Source organism: Dromiciops gliroides, chromosome 6 (genome assembly GCF_019393635.1).
Source record: "Dromiciops gliroides isolate mDroGli1 chromosome 6, mDroGli1.pri, whole genome shotgun sequence".
NCBI lineage: Eukaryota > Metazoa > Chordata > Mammalia > Microbiotheria > Microbiotheriidae > Dromiciops > Dromiciops gliroides.
Window position 1 is genome coordinate 256,548,227 of NC_057866.1, and position 15,838 is coordinate 256,564,064.

The window sequence follows — 15,838 nt, forward strand, 5'->3', positions numbered from 1 at the left end:
CCAGTTAGTAACCTGATGGACCTGCTTCCAAGCAGGTAAGAGATGGAGGGGCCCTTTCCCCAATTCAGAACGTATAGAATTATCCCATCATTGTCTCTAGTTAGTTTACTATGTGGTGATGAAAAGCCTTTCAATTCAGCTGTAACTGAATGAGCACTCAAAAGGTTGGCACAATGTGAGAATCTTCTTTTCCCTGATGGCAGAGAAGTCGAGAATGGGTGGGAAGAGAGAGAGCACCAGCTGCCCCTTCTGAAAATCCCTGTAACTGTGAGTGCTGTGTGGACATTCTTTCTCAGGAAACCCTCACTTGATCCATAATCCCTTCTTTTTATTATCCTACATCTCACCTCTCTTTTATGGCCACAATCCTCTAGGGGGTCTTAGATACCTCCACTTCTCACTTGGCAATCTCATCAGCTGTTATGGGTTCAGATCAGTCAATCAATAAACATTTATTAGTACCTACTGTGTGCCAAGCACTGTGCTAAGCCCTTTTACCATCACCCTGCCCTTAGTCATTAAATGGGCATTGCCTCAGACAAACTGAGGCCTAGGGAAAACATTAACTTAGAAAGGCCAAGGGGGGCAGCTAGATGGCATAGTGGATAGAGCACCAGCCCTGGATTCAGGAGGACCTGAGTTCAAATCTGGCCTCAGACACTTGACACTTACTAGCTGTGTGACCCTGGGCAAGTCACTTAACCCCAATTGCCTCGCTAAAAAAACAAAAACAAACAAAAACAAGAAAAAAGGACAAACAACAACAATTACTGCTGCTGCTACTGCTACTACTATTGCTACTACTACTTCTATTACTACTGCTGCTAATACTACTGCTCCTCCTCCCCCTCCTACTAGTACTACTGCTACTATTACTACCACTGCTGCTACTATTACTACTGCTGCTGCTACTACTACTATTACTACTGCTGCTGCTACTACTACCATTACTGTTACAGCTACTATTACTACTACTGCTACCACTACTATTACTACTGCTGCTACTACTACTACTGCTACTGTTCTGCTTCCTTTCTTTTCTATCTTTTCTTGTTTGTTTGTTTTGTGGGGCAATGGGGGTTAAGTGACTTGCCCAGGGTCACACAACTAGTAAGTGTCAAGTGTCTGAGGCCGGATTTGAACTCAGATCCTCCTGAATCCAGGGTCGGTGCTCTATCCACTGCGCCACCTAGCTGCCCCTCTATCTCTTCTTAATGCTTTGCTGTACAACTTCTCACCTCATCATTCAATTAAAACTGCTCTCTCCAAAGTTACCAATAATTTCTTAAGAATCAAAACCTCATGGCCTTTTCTCAGGCCTTTTCTTTCCCTCACCACCTCTCCCTCAAGAGATGGTGATTTGTTACAAGTCCTAGAGTGTTGTTTTTCATGTTTTTATTGATGTTTTCTATTTATTCTATCATCATAGTTATCTGCAGTATCCTTTCTCCTTCCCCCCCTCCCCCGCAGCATATAAAAAGTGCTACCATAAATATTTTGATGTATAGGGAACTTTCCTCTTATCTGTTGCTTCCTTGGGATTTAGGCCCAGCAATGAAGTCTTTAGTTCAAAGGGTAAATGCTATAGATTTTTCAGGGTTTGTTTTGTGGCCTGGAATTTTGCAGAAGCTATTAATTGTCTTAATGAGATTTCTTTTTTCTTTTTTGCTGATTCCCTAGGATTTTTCAAGTATACTATCATATCATCATCAAATAGGGATAGTTTTATCTCTTTTCCTGTCTTTATGCCTTTAATTCCTTTCCCTTATCTTATTGCTGTTGCAAAATTTTCCAGAAATATAGCAAATAATAGTGGGGAAAATGGATATCTTTGCTTCACTCCCATGTTTAATAGAAAAGGTTCTAATATATCCTCATTGCATATGATGCTTGCAATTAGTTTTAGAGAGATGCTTTTTATGATATTTTAAAGAATCCCTTTATACCTATACTTTGTAGGGTTTTTAACATAAAAGTGTTGTACTTTGTCAAAGGCTTTTTCTGTATCTAGTGAGATGGTCATGTGGTTTGGGATGTTTTGGTTTTTAACATTAAATGATTATTAAATTATGATTGTTTTTCTAATGTTGAGCCATCTTTGCATCCCTGATATAAGTCCAATTTGGTCATAGTGTATAAATTGATTTATTGGACAAATCACTGAAGTATGCTTTATAGAGTTTTGTTTAAAATTTTTGAGTTAATACTCATTAATGATATTTGTCTATAGCTCTCCTTCTGTGTCTAATCTTTCTCTAGTTTATCTTGTAGGACTATATTTGTTTCAGAAAATGATTCTGATAGGGTGCTTTCTTTCTCAATTTTTGAGAAGAATTTGTGAAGAATTGCTGCTAATTGTTTTTTTAATTTGATAGGATTCTCCTATGAATCCATCAGTAATTAATTGTATAGGAAAAAACACGTTACAATCTGACCAAAAACACATTTAAAAAGACAGGTACAAAATAAAACTAAGGGGATGTAATTTTTTTTTACTATGCATCAAGAAAATCCCCAAAAGTGGGAGTTGTAATCATGATATCTGACAAAGCAAAAACCAACATTCAAAAACCAAAAAGGCATAAACAAAGAAGCCACATTATTCTAAAAGGAACCACAGACAACAAACTAATATCATAAATAAGCATATGCTTCAAATGCATTAGCATCAAAATTAATAAAGAAAACATTAACTGAGCTATAAGAATACATACACAGGAGATTTCAATATCCTTCTTTCAGCTTTGGACAAGTCTAACAGAAAAATAAACAAAAGGGAAAAGATGTAACTGAACAAACTGTTAGAGAAACTGAAACTAGGAGATTTTATGGGTGTTTTCTAAGTGATTGATATTGGAGCAGCAATCAATGGTTAGATAATATTTGTCATCTCAAAGTATAACTCTATGGGGCAGCTAGGTGCTGCAGTGGATAAAGCACTGACCTTGGATTCAGGAGGACCTGAGTTCAAATCCAGCCTCAGACACTTGACACTTACTAGCTGTGTGACTCTGGGCAAGTCACTTAACCCTCATTGCCCCCCCCCCGAAAATATAAAAAAAAAAAAAAAAAAATATATATATATATATATATATATATATATATATATATATATATAAAATCAAAGTACAACTCTACCACCTCTTCCACCCAGTTCTGAGTCATGTATATGGTATACCAGAATCAGGAAGATAATCTCTGTATATTCTGTATAACCCCATTTACATTTTAAAAAATCATAATCCAATGGAAAGAAAATACAGAAGATGAATATTTGTGGTATAAAGAAGGTAGTATAGTATATTTGAAAAAGAATTAGCCAAGAATCAGTATTCAATGAATATTTATTTATCGTGTAATGAACTGGGGCATGTCCAGTCTCACGTGTAACCAATGAAGAATAAAAATCAATGGATCAATAAACATTTATTGTGCTAGGCACTGTGCTAAGTTCTGGGGATAGAAAGAGTCAAAAGACAGTTTCTGCCCTCAAAGAACTTATCGTATCAATATGCAAACAAATATATACAAATCAAGCCATATACAGGATAAATAGAAAATAATTAACAGAGGGACAGTACTGGAATTAAAATGGATTAGAGAAGGTTTCCTATAGAAGTTCCAATTTTCATGGGGGCTTCAAGGAAGCTAAGGAGGTCAGTAGTGGGAATAGAGGAAGGAGAGCAATCCAGGCATGGGGAACATCCAAAGAAAATGCCTAGAGCTGAGGGATGGAGGTTGAAGAGTATGTGTCAGGGAGTAAGATATAAGAACATTGAAAGGGTAGAAGTGGGGTCAGCTAGGTGGTGCAGTGGATAAAGCACCAGCCCTGAATTCAGGAAAACCTGAGTTTAAATCCAGGCTCAGACACTTGATCCTTACTAGCTGTGTGACCCTGGGCAAGTCACTTAACTCTCATTGCCCTGCAAAAAAACAAAAAAACAACAACAACATATAGGAAAACTAAGAATAGAGCCCAATTTGGGCAGGAAGATGAGTTCAACTTTGGACATGTTGAGCTTGATATACCAGCATTACACCGTGAGCTCCTTGAGGTCAGGAAGTGTTTTTGCCTTTCTTTCTATGTCCAGGAGTTAGCACAGTACTAGGCACACAGTAGGTGCTCAATAAATTTTTGTTGATGTATTTATTGGTCACTAGCAGGGAATTTAGGTGGCCTAAAAATGGTTGGAAATATGAGAGTAAAGCTTGGAAGGTGAATTAGGGATGAAGCTATAAATTTAGGAGTCATCTGCATAAAGGTGCGGAAGGATAATAATCCGCAGAAAAGTATGCAAATCTGCATAAAGCTAGGTTAAGGGTGGTTGGTTAACAGTGTCAAATGCTACAAAGAACTAAAGAGTAATGAGAATTTGGTAGTGAGATCACTGATGATCTTCTAGAGACCAATTTCAATGGAATAAAAAAAAATGAAGAAGAGAGTTGACTTGTGCTCCAGACTATGTGACTTTAGACAAATCACTCTTTGAGCTTCAGTGGCAGCTATAAAATGGAGAGCAAGGATCAGACTACATTATCTCCAAGGTCTGCTCTCTCTCTAAAATGCTATTCTCTACTACTCCTTTGGGGTTACTATTCTGGTTGCACTTTCAGGTTGGGTCACTGGAATGCAACTGACACTTCCACTTTCTAGAGTACCCTGTGGATTGGTTATTCTTTTTTTCTTTTTTCTTGTACTTTTTTTTTGCGAGGCAATTGGGGTTGACTTGCCCAGGGTCACACAGCTAGTAAGTGTCAAGTGTCTGAGGTCGGATTTGAACTCAGGTCCTCCTGAATCCAGGGCCAGTGTTTTATCCACTGTGCCACCTACCTGCCCCTTGGATTGGCAATTCTAACACTATATAACTCATGAGCCCCCACTAGCATGTTTCCTATTAATAGTCGGACACAATTAGCTGTTAGTAACAGTAGCTTCAAAATATTCCCCCCATTAACTTGGGGATGGGGTGGGGAATATCACTCCTACTTCTATATATAGCATCTGTGGGCATAAACTTAGTGTATAATGATAGTGAAGCACACTTGTTGAAAACGTGTGTGCAAGGCTGTTCCTCCGGTCCTACAGGGTCTCAAAGTCCTTTCTTTTGTCATGGAGTACTCCTGAAGATTTCTCCCCAAAACAGCATCTTCAGGAGGCTTGTGGTTCAGCTGAGGTCCCTGTTCCTCAAACAGTTCAATGCTCTTATGAGTCTGTGGCCTCATTTTGTGTCTCTTTTGTTTCACTCTTTATAGCTGCTCCCAAATGAAAGTGAATGCCTGTCTGTATCTATGTCTCTAGTATATATCTCACTCAACTTTACCTCAAACTCTCTCAAATTGACTTCGATTGCTACTAGATAGGGGATTTCCTTCTGGGTGAGTAGTTGCAATATACTATGGCCAGTGTTGGGGATAGGAGAAGAGAAAATTCTCTTCCCCCCATCAAGAAGTGAAAAACTGAGTCTTCCCCAATTCTGACTTTTGAGTGGGGGGTGTGTCCCATCATTGTTCCTCTATTGACATTGATTGCTCTTTTCTGACTCAAACAGAGAGGTTTACACTTCTAGAAAGGAATCACAAGGTGCTAATGTCTCATCACCACATTAACACTTGTAATTACATCCGGTGACTCCATCAACTGAGGTGGAGGAGAAAAAAACTAAAGCTTCCCCCATTACATTTCTAATTAAAAGACACCATCCCTTGGGGCAGCTAGGTGGCGCAGTGGATAAAGCACCGGCCCTGGATTCAGGAGGACCTAAGTTCAAATCCAACCTCAGACACTTGACATTAGCTGTGTGACCCTGGGCGAGTCACTTAACCCTCATTGCCCACCTAAATAAATAAATAAATGAGTAAATGAATGAATGAATAAATAAATAAAAAAGACACCATCCCTACTTAAATGAAGTTTATTCATGCTGAACCCTGAAAACACACTAGAAGTTTTTGTTGATATAAAGAAATTTATATTGACAAATCAAATTGTTTTTAAAAAGAGAAATGTAACTTTCATCTATGGAGAGAGAAATTTTTTTTATCAAACACATGAAACAAAATATTGAAAATAAAATCAATGAACTTGGTTATATAACTATATTCAACTATATATGTACACATATAGTTGTGTACATACATACAAACGTGCATTTATACATACATAAAACAAATAACTTGACTATACAAATACAAAAGGACATTATACAACAAAAAGCAGGATCTCTAAAATCAAAAGAAAAGGAGATTGAGAAAAAATATCCACAGTAAATGTATTATAAGAAGGTCTAGAAAAAAGAATTAGGGGCAGCTAGGTGGTGCAGTGGATAGAGCACCGGCCTTGGATTCAGGAGTACCTGAGTTCAAATCCGACCTCAGACACTTAACACTTACTAGCTGTGTGACCCTGGGCAAGTCACTTAACTCCCATTGCCTCACTAAAAAAAAAAAAAATTAGAAACTGATACACATGTTAATATTAATACACATTCACCAATTAAGTCAAGTGACATGAAAATATAATTTTGAAAGGAAGAATTAAAATCATTAATGATCACAGGGAAAGGAAGTTCAGATTTCCTGATAATCAGAGAAATGCAAATTAAGGAAACCTCATTATATTGCCTTACACTCACTGAAATGGCAAAAATACCCCCAAAAAGATAAAATTCAATCTTTACAGGTCTGTGAGGATATAGACATTTTAGTAATTTGTCATTATTGAAACTAGAGACTCGTGAATTTTTTCAGGGCAATTTGGCAATCCACAATAAGAATCATAAAACTGATCTTATCTTTTACCCAGTGAGTCTGCCACTATGATTTTATCCTAAAAATATCATAAAAGAGGAAAAAGAGGACCTACCTGCACAAAAAATATTCATAGCTCTTTTATTTGTAAGATCAACAAATCAGAAACAAATTATATGCCCAGTGACTGGAGAATAGTCACACTATAAACTGTAATATATTTATATAAAATCATACCAAGATCTCACAGAACTTTGTGTCCCATTCCCTGAAAGGTGAATTCATGGGAGGATATGAACAACAGTTACACAAGGTAGGTAGATAGGTTTTGAGCTGCTTTGCTGAAGGATGTATTTTCCATCAATGTCAGCACAGTATATCATGACGTTTTAATAATAATAAGTATGAAGAATACAAATATAAGATGACAAGGTTTTTCAATGACCAAAATATAACACCCAAACTAGGTGGGGCAACTGTTAACAGAAATACTAAGGGGAGGGGGCAGCTAGGTGACGCAGTGGATAAAGTACCAGCCCTGGATTCAGGAGTACCTGAGTTCAAATCTGGCCTCAGATACTTAACACTTACTAGCTGTGTGACCCTAGGCAAGTCACTTTACCCCCATTTCCCCCCCCCCCAAAAAAAATACTAAGGGGAAAATGCAGAAAACAATGACCTTTTTTTCATCTTCACTTACCTTTCCTTCTGACTCAGATTCATTTGCGGTTAAGTCAGATGGTTGTCTTAGATGGACCTTAGTCTCTGCCACAGACCCAGGAGTTAAAAGGAGAGATTTAGTATTAGCCTGAGGGACACTCTGGCTACCTTTTGCTAGCTCATCAATAAGTCGGTCAACAAGCATTTTTTAAGCATATACAAGGTGCCAGACACTATGCTAAGCACAAGAAATACAAAGAAGAGCAAAAATGTGGTTCCTGCCCTCAAGGAGGTTACAATCTTGGTCATTTCAGACAGAAGGCATTAGTGGTGGGAGGAACACGGAAAATCCTCTTGAAGAAGACTGCCTGAGTAGGGAGTCAGGTAGGAAGGGGTCAGGTTGCAAAGGTCTGAAATGACAAACAGGGGAAAGGGTTAACTCCAGTGATAACTCTTAGCACTTCCTTAAGGCTCAACTTTCAAACTCCAGAGACCAAGCTCCACCCAGGTGTTATTGACCATTCTTTCTCCCCTCCCCCAACGTGGTAAGAATGTTTTCATGAGAAAAACAGTCAGACCCACTTGGGAGGTCATTCAAACCCATTTCCTGAATTTGCCTGTTGGTTAGATGATGACATTTAACAGAACAGGCAAATGGTAATTTTTGTTGCACGACTCTTGCTGGCTGTGAGTTTAGTCATACAGGTAGAAATAAAGTATAGAATTGGAAAGTGCTGTAAGGCTACAGTCATGCAGCACCCCACTCGGTGCTACTTGCCTAACTCCCACTCCCACTAGTGGGATCCATTTAAGGGTCATGGGACAATCCTGAAGGACTGAGGATTCTAAAACTACCATTAAAGAACTCCATCTGGTGTCTTCTTACCAATATTAATCAACTTGTGGGCAGCAATTAGTTTTGTTTTGTTTTGTTTTAGCAATTAGCTTTTACAAAATGAATATTGCACATGCTCTGTACAACAAAAAGGACAGAATTGAGTGTGCTCTAAGGGTGGTAACCTCATTGGCTGGTCCTTCCATTAAATCAGGAAAATAGAAATAAGAGGTGTGGAGTACACATAATTTAAATACTCAATGAGGCAGCATGCTCTGATGATCAAACCCTCTTAGAATCACAGAATTTAAGTTAGGAAGGGTTGTAGGGGTCATCTAGTCCACCCTATACCCAAAAGGAATTCCCACCGTAAGATACCCAGCAAGTGGTCATCCACCCTATGCTTGAAGACTTCCAAGGAGGGGGAGGAGCCCAGCCTCTGTTACAGACACCTCTAATTGTCAGAAAGTTGGCCTCTTTTCAATGACTACTTCTTTGTTCCAGCCTCAGCCCTCTGGGTGCAGCCAATTGGAACAAATTTAGTCCCTCCTTCCACATACTTAAAGACAGCTATTGTGTTCCCCATGATTCTCTTCTTCCCCAGTCAAAAACACGGCCAATTCCTTCAACTGAGGATTCAAGGCTCTGCCATCTTGGTTGCCTCCTCTGGCTTCTCTCCAGCTAATCAATGTCTTTCTTAAACTATGGCACCCACAACTGAACACAGTCCTCCAGGTGAGGTCTGACAAGGGAAGGGTACAGTCAAGACTATCACCTCCCTATTCCTGGAAGCCAGGACCCAATCACACAGCTTAAGATGACATGACCAATCTTGGCTGCCATATCAAAGTGTTTGCAGCCAACTACCAGAAGTCCTTGAACAAGAACTAGGGAGATTAGGGTTCTGGTCCTGGTTCTACCATTTCAGCAAGTATTCTCTCTGAGCTTCGGTTCCTTTAATTAAAAAACAAGAGGGTTTAAATCAGATTATTCCCATAGTCCCACCAGCTCGAGCATTGCTGGCACTGTGGTTCTGATGGAAGTTGCATGGCCAAAGTTGATGTTACCCTGCTTTAGAGGGTAACCCAGGTCTTCAAACACAGGCTCTATGACTCTTTCTCAAGGCCATCATGGAGGGAATTCTTGCATCAGGCAGAAGGTTGGGCTTAATGATCTAGGAAGGTTCTTTTCTAATGATCGAATTCCTTCCAGATCAGTATTGTCTCTGCCACTTCATCATAGGAAGCTGCCTGGGCTGCTAAAAAGTTGATAGACACATCCAGGGTCATGCCATCCCCACGGGTCAGAGGCAGGGACCCACACCTTGAGGTCCCCCGGCTCCCTAACAACCACATAACAGCTGCTTCTCTAGGAATCTGATTCCGTGATAACATTTATGAGACTCGAATGTTTCCAAAACCCTTGATTTTTATCAGTGTGAGTAATTCCCCCTACTAACACAAATAGAAACACTTTATGACGATATATTACCTTGAAGTGCTCCTGCAGTCAGAAGAGAAATCATGTCCCCGAGGCCAAGCTGGCAACCTCCCAACTCACGGGGAGGGTCCCCCCAGAAAACAGCTCCCCAGGAGTCCCCAGTCTCATAATCTCCATCCGACACTGCTCAGCTGAATGTTGTCAAACTGGTCTTGCGGTCTCTACCAGACGCTATTGTTCCACCATGCCACTCAGTCTGACTCTCATTTTCCCCAATAGATGTTACTCTGCTCCTGAGGGAGCTGGCTGGTACAGTGGATAGAGCATTGAACCCACAGTTAAGAGGACCCTGGATTCAAATCTGCCCTCAGGCACTTACTAGCTGTGTGACTAGCCTTTGTCTGCTTCAGTGTCCTCATCCGTAAAATGAGAGAAATAATAGCACCTTCCTTCCAGGGTTGTAAAGCTCTCAGCACACTAGTTGGCACACAGAAGGTGCCTAATAAAGGCTTGTTCCCTTCCCCCTCCTCCCTGTTGCCTCCAACCACTGACTCCACTGAAATCCTTGGCTTGTCTCTTTATCAAGGGAAGGGCAGCCATGTTCTTTTATTTGAAAGACCATAGGGGCAGCTAGGTGGCGCAGTGGATAGAGCATGGGTCCTGGATTCAGGAGGACCTGAGTTCAAATCCGACCTCAGACACTTGACACTTACTAGCTGTGTGACCCTGGGCAAGTCACTTGACCCTAGTTGCCTCACCAAAAAAAGAAAGACCATAGGATTTTTTTCTACTGGGACTCTTGAAAAAGGCAGAAACTCTTACCTTCAGGTGGGGAAAATAGCGTGCAAGTGTTTTTCCCCCCTTATGTACAGAGTAGAGTTTTGTTTCATTGAGAGATTTGGCTCTGAGATCTATCTCACTTGTCTCCAGCTGGAGATTCCCAGGCTGAATGCTAAATTCTTTAGAATAAAGAAAGAAGAACAGAGAGGAGAGACACTCCTAGTTAAACAATAAGGAACCAGTACCCTCATTTTCAAGTCTGTCTTCTCTTGGAAGGAAACTTCCTGGTCAGTGGGCGTGGACAACCTCGCTTTCTGCTCAGGATTCTATACCCCTCCCAATGCTAACACCTCTGAAGGCTTTTGCCTACATACATAAATCACATACTCTGGGCCACAACAAACTCAGATCGGTCCAGTGATTCAGACTCAGGTTAGAGTGCAATCAGAAACTCATGGACCATAAAATTCAATAAAAACTATGCTGGTGGGGGCGGCTAGGTGATAAAGCACCGGCCCTGGATTCAGGAGGACCTGAGTTCAAATCCAGCCTCAGATACTTGACACTTACTAGCTGTGTGACCTTGGGCAAGTCACTTAACCCCCATTGCCCCACCAAAAAAAAAAATGATGCTGGTAATAAAGGATAAAAAGAAGACAATGCCTCCGGTGAACAAAGATAATGCTTCAGAGAAAATGGCACCTCTACCTATCTCCACCATTGACAACCATCCACACTAGGTCAGAAACACATTTACACATGCATTGGGGATTCCACTAAACTTCTGACAACTTCCCATAGACTTGGATTTTTATACCTCCGGCTGCAAGGGAAGCAAACCAATGGTTGACACCAAGAACAAACTTCCTGTCTCCTTAAAAGGAAATGGGGACACCAACCTTGGATTCAGGAGGACCTGAGTTCAAACCTGGCCTCAGGCACTTGACACTTACTAGCTTTGTGATCCTGGGCAAGTCACTTAACCCCAGTTGCTTCACCAAAAAAAAAAAAGAAAGAAAGAAAGAAATGGGGACAGCTAGGTGGCACAGTGGATAGAGCACCGGTCCTGGATTCAGGAGGACCTGAGTTCAAATCCGGCCTCAGACACTTGACACTAGCTTTGTGACCCTGGGCAAGTCACTTAACCCCAATTGCCTCACAAAAAAAAAAAGGAAATGAACCCATCCAATATAAAATAAGTCCCATTGCTACCACATCCTACTTCTTGATGGCAAATCCCCCCCAAATTTTCTAGGGATCTTCCACCACTGAGATAATATTAAAACAATTCTGACTTGAACAGTACTGAAAGAGGAACTCCAAATAATAGGAATAAAGAGTTGACCTATGATTTTACTGATATGGAGAACTTCCTGGTGAGGGTGGGGAATTCTTGCTTAAGAAGGCTAGCACCTTCTGTTATTTTGTGTAAATTGCCTGCGGAGTTGTTAATATAAGGATTCCTGCCAACTGAATGTTGACTTAGGAAGTCACATGTTAACATTACCTACATTTTATTTCTTTTGTTAAATGATTCCCAACTGACACTCAGGATGGCCTTGTGTTTGTGAAGAGCACGGAGACAGACACCAGAGCTATCCAAGGTCACAGGGTCAGTGTGTATCAGAGATGGGTCCTCTTGGCTTTGAGAGCACCTCTCTATTGACTATACCACACTGACTCTTGTATATAAATAATTTTAAATATACAACAATACAGTCTTCTTAAAAATACGGTGGAAGTAATATCAGAGACAGCTCCAAGTAGGTCTGATGTCAAAACAAAACAAAACAAAAAACCACAATGACCAGGAGCAATGTCGAGTGTCAGGTCGGCCACAGAGATATGGGTCACCTATATTAAGATAGTTCACAGGCCAAAGGCTTTTTGCATGTGAACCTTCCTGGAGTCTTGCTTGATGTGGGATTCACCCCATATTGCCAACCCACTCTTCCCTATTCCACCATCCAAAAACCTGCCCTTTTCTTGAAGTCCTATAATACCAAGTATTGATGCTTACGAAGTGTTGGACACAACTGAAAAAAAAAATGACTCAACAACAACAAAAACTAAGAAGCTTTTTTCCTGTGGGGGTTGAAGAGTCGCCTTCACCCTATTGTAGGGATTCAAGATGATTACCAGCTAAGCTAAAGAATTCCCTTTCTTGGGGCAGCTAGGTGCCACAAAGGATAAAGCACTGGCCCTGGATTCAGGAGGACCTGAATTCAAATCTGACCTCAGACACTTGACACTTACTGTGTGACCCTGAGCAAGTCACTTACCCCTGTTTGCCTCTAAAACATTGTTTTTAATGTTTACTGTATGCCAGGCACTGTTTTAAGTGCTAGAGATACAAATATAAGCAAAAAGAGGGGGCAGCTAGGTGGCACAGTGGATAGAGCACCTGCCTTGGATTCAGGAGTACCTGAGTTCAAATCTGGCCTCAGACATTTGACACTTACTAGCTGTGTGACCCTGGGCAAGTCACTTAACCCCAATTGCCCCGCAAAAAAAAAGAAAGACAGTTCCTACCCTCAAGGAGATTATGTTCAAATGGAGGAAGCAACACAAAAAAGGGAGCTGAAAAAATGAAGAGGGATGGGAGAGTGGTAATAAAGTCCTGAGAGTCAAAAGCTGAACCCAGAGGGCAGTGAAAGATGGCCAGGCTGGAGGCCCTGGGAGGCACTCACCAATGGTTGCCACTAGTGGCTGACTCCATGTGTCCTGAGCTAGGGGAAGAAGGACGATCTATTTGCCCGTCAGAAGTAGGTCGAGAACGCCATACCAATGTTTCCAAGGAGGACGTTCCAGTTGACACAACAAATTATCACAGCCCTCATGTCCCAGTTGATGACTGACCTAGTCCCCCATCTCAGATGCTCTTGTTAACCTGATTTATTAAGTTCATCACAGCAGGCAGGATGTCTCTGATGAGCACTCACACTCATTAGTCCTGACCACAAAGTGGAGAGCCTTTAATTGTCCACTTCTGTTCTCCTCACTCCCCAGACAACTCAGCCCAACATGCGGCTGGTGCCCAACAGTCTAAATAAAACCCTCGTCTTAGCCATCCCCGAAGGCCGTTCCACACACCAAGGAACGTCTCCTGAGATCTCTCTCTCCTAATCAACAGAGCCACCCGGTGAACTAAGCAAAACGGTGTTCCCAAGACCTGATCCTCGTAGGCAGGAACCCACTGGGCTCACAGAGGAGGCAAAGCTTGCAAGTCAGCGTCCTGCAAGTCACAACTTGTTCATGAAGGCCTGAGGGGCTCAGGTGAGTGGAATCTTGAATATCTATTTTCACATAACAGTGGAAACCCCCTCTATCTAGTCTGTAACTCATAATGGGCAACTCTTCCCGAAGCTCCCCTTCACCTTCCCCCAGGTGAACCAGGGACTAATAACAGACAAGTATTTGTTTTTCAAAAGTGCCGTGGCAGCTCCAGAAGTCATTTTGGACCACCCAATGGCACCTGACAAAAGTTCCATTTAGGCTGGTCCTAAGCAACAGAAACTTCAAAATAAAACACAAGGACCCAGGAGAAAAAATTGGCAGATGGTCTAAGTCTTCCAACAAGATAGCCTGTTCTGGGAACCATTCTAAAGAAGTAGACTTATAAATGACTTGGTAAATGGGAGCTAAGGGGGGACACAAGAGGGGAATATGGGTTTTCCAAGTCAACTATAAGCATTTATTATTATTTACTACTGTGTGTCAGACACTGTGCTAAGTGCTGGGGATACAAAGAAGGTCAAAAAATGCTCTCAAGGAGCTTTATGCGTTGGGAGAGGAAAAAGAGGGCATATTAGAAATATGTTATCCAGGCAGAAGTGACGAGACTGGACAAGAACGGGTATGCGTGTGTGAGAGATGAGGTATTGAGGGTGACATCTAGACTGTGTGCCTGGGTGATGGGAAGCGAGGTGGTGCCCTCAATAGTGATGGAAATTAGAAAGAGGGTAGGTTGTAGAGGGCTGCTGGGAAGATACCGAGTTCAGTTTTGCTTGTGTAGATATAGCTCCAGAAGATATAACAATAGGCAGTAGGGGGTGGGTAGTTTCTTTTTTTTTTTTTTTAAGTGAGGCAATTGGGGTTAAGTGACTTGCCCAGGGTCACACAGCTAGTAAGTGTTAAGTGTCTGAGGCCGGATTTGAACTCAGGTACTCCTGACTCCAGGGCTGGTGCTCTATCCACTGCTCCACCTAGCTGCCCCGGGTTGGTAGTTTCTTATGGAAAACAATATCATGGGGGCAGCTAGGTGGTGCAGTGGATAAAGCACCGGCCCTGGATTCAGGAGGACCTGAGTTCAAATTCAGCCTCAGACACTTGATACTTACTAGCTGTGTGTGACCCTGGGCAAGTCACTTAACCCTCATTGCCCTGCTAAAAACAACAACCAAAAAAACCCAGTATCATCTTCCTCCCCACACCTAACACTGTAGTGAACCCTGGGCCTCCTCCCATCATCCCAGGTGCCCTTATTTGAATGAACGACGGCCCCTGGGGCTATCCCAATTCCTATCAGACTTCACCAGTTCATCTTCCCAGGCCTGTGTGGGCTCTGGAAAGAAAGGTCCATAGAGATAACCCAGTGAGGAATGTTTTGAGGCTCAAACAAGATAACAGATGTAAAATTTTAAACCCTAAAATGCTATATGAATGCTAATTATCCTCATTATTGTCATTACTGTTATTTAGCCTTCTGCATTCCTGATGAGCTCAGGCAATTATTATTGAGCAACAAGGGGGTGTGCTGGTCAATGTTTAACAACTGGGTTCTCTGGGGAAAAAAAACAAAAACAATCTATGCACACATTTGTTTTTAAGTCTAGACAATCAATAAAACAATAAAAAAGCCTTGATTTTTAGCAATTGCAAAACACTCACCCTAAAAATGTTAACAATCAGCTCTTGAAAGCTGGTTAGAGCCGCCTCTAGCATAGCCCTGGATGGGGCTTTATCCAAAAGACAGGGCCTAATTACAGCCAAAGCAGGTGGGTCTTAGGGAGTTAGAGGTTGGTCATAAATCCAGTCCACCAGGCTCAACTCTTTTACAAATGTCACCCTCTTCCGCAGCCTTCTCACATCAGAGAAATAACTAATCTGAGGGAACTCATCTCCCTGTTTTATCCACCTTCAGGTGGATTTTTTAGGTATGTACATCTTTTAGGGAGGTAGGTGGTATTACCATTCCCACTTTAGAGCTGAGGAAACTGAGGTAGAGGTTAAGTGCAGACTTGCCCAGGATGAATTACCTAGTGTCTGAGGTTGGATTTGAACTCAGGTCTTTCTGACCCCAGGCCCAGTATTCTGTGCTGTGCACTGTGCCACCCCACACATGGGGAACAGCCTAGGCAAAGGCATGGAGGTAGG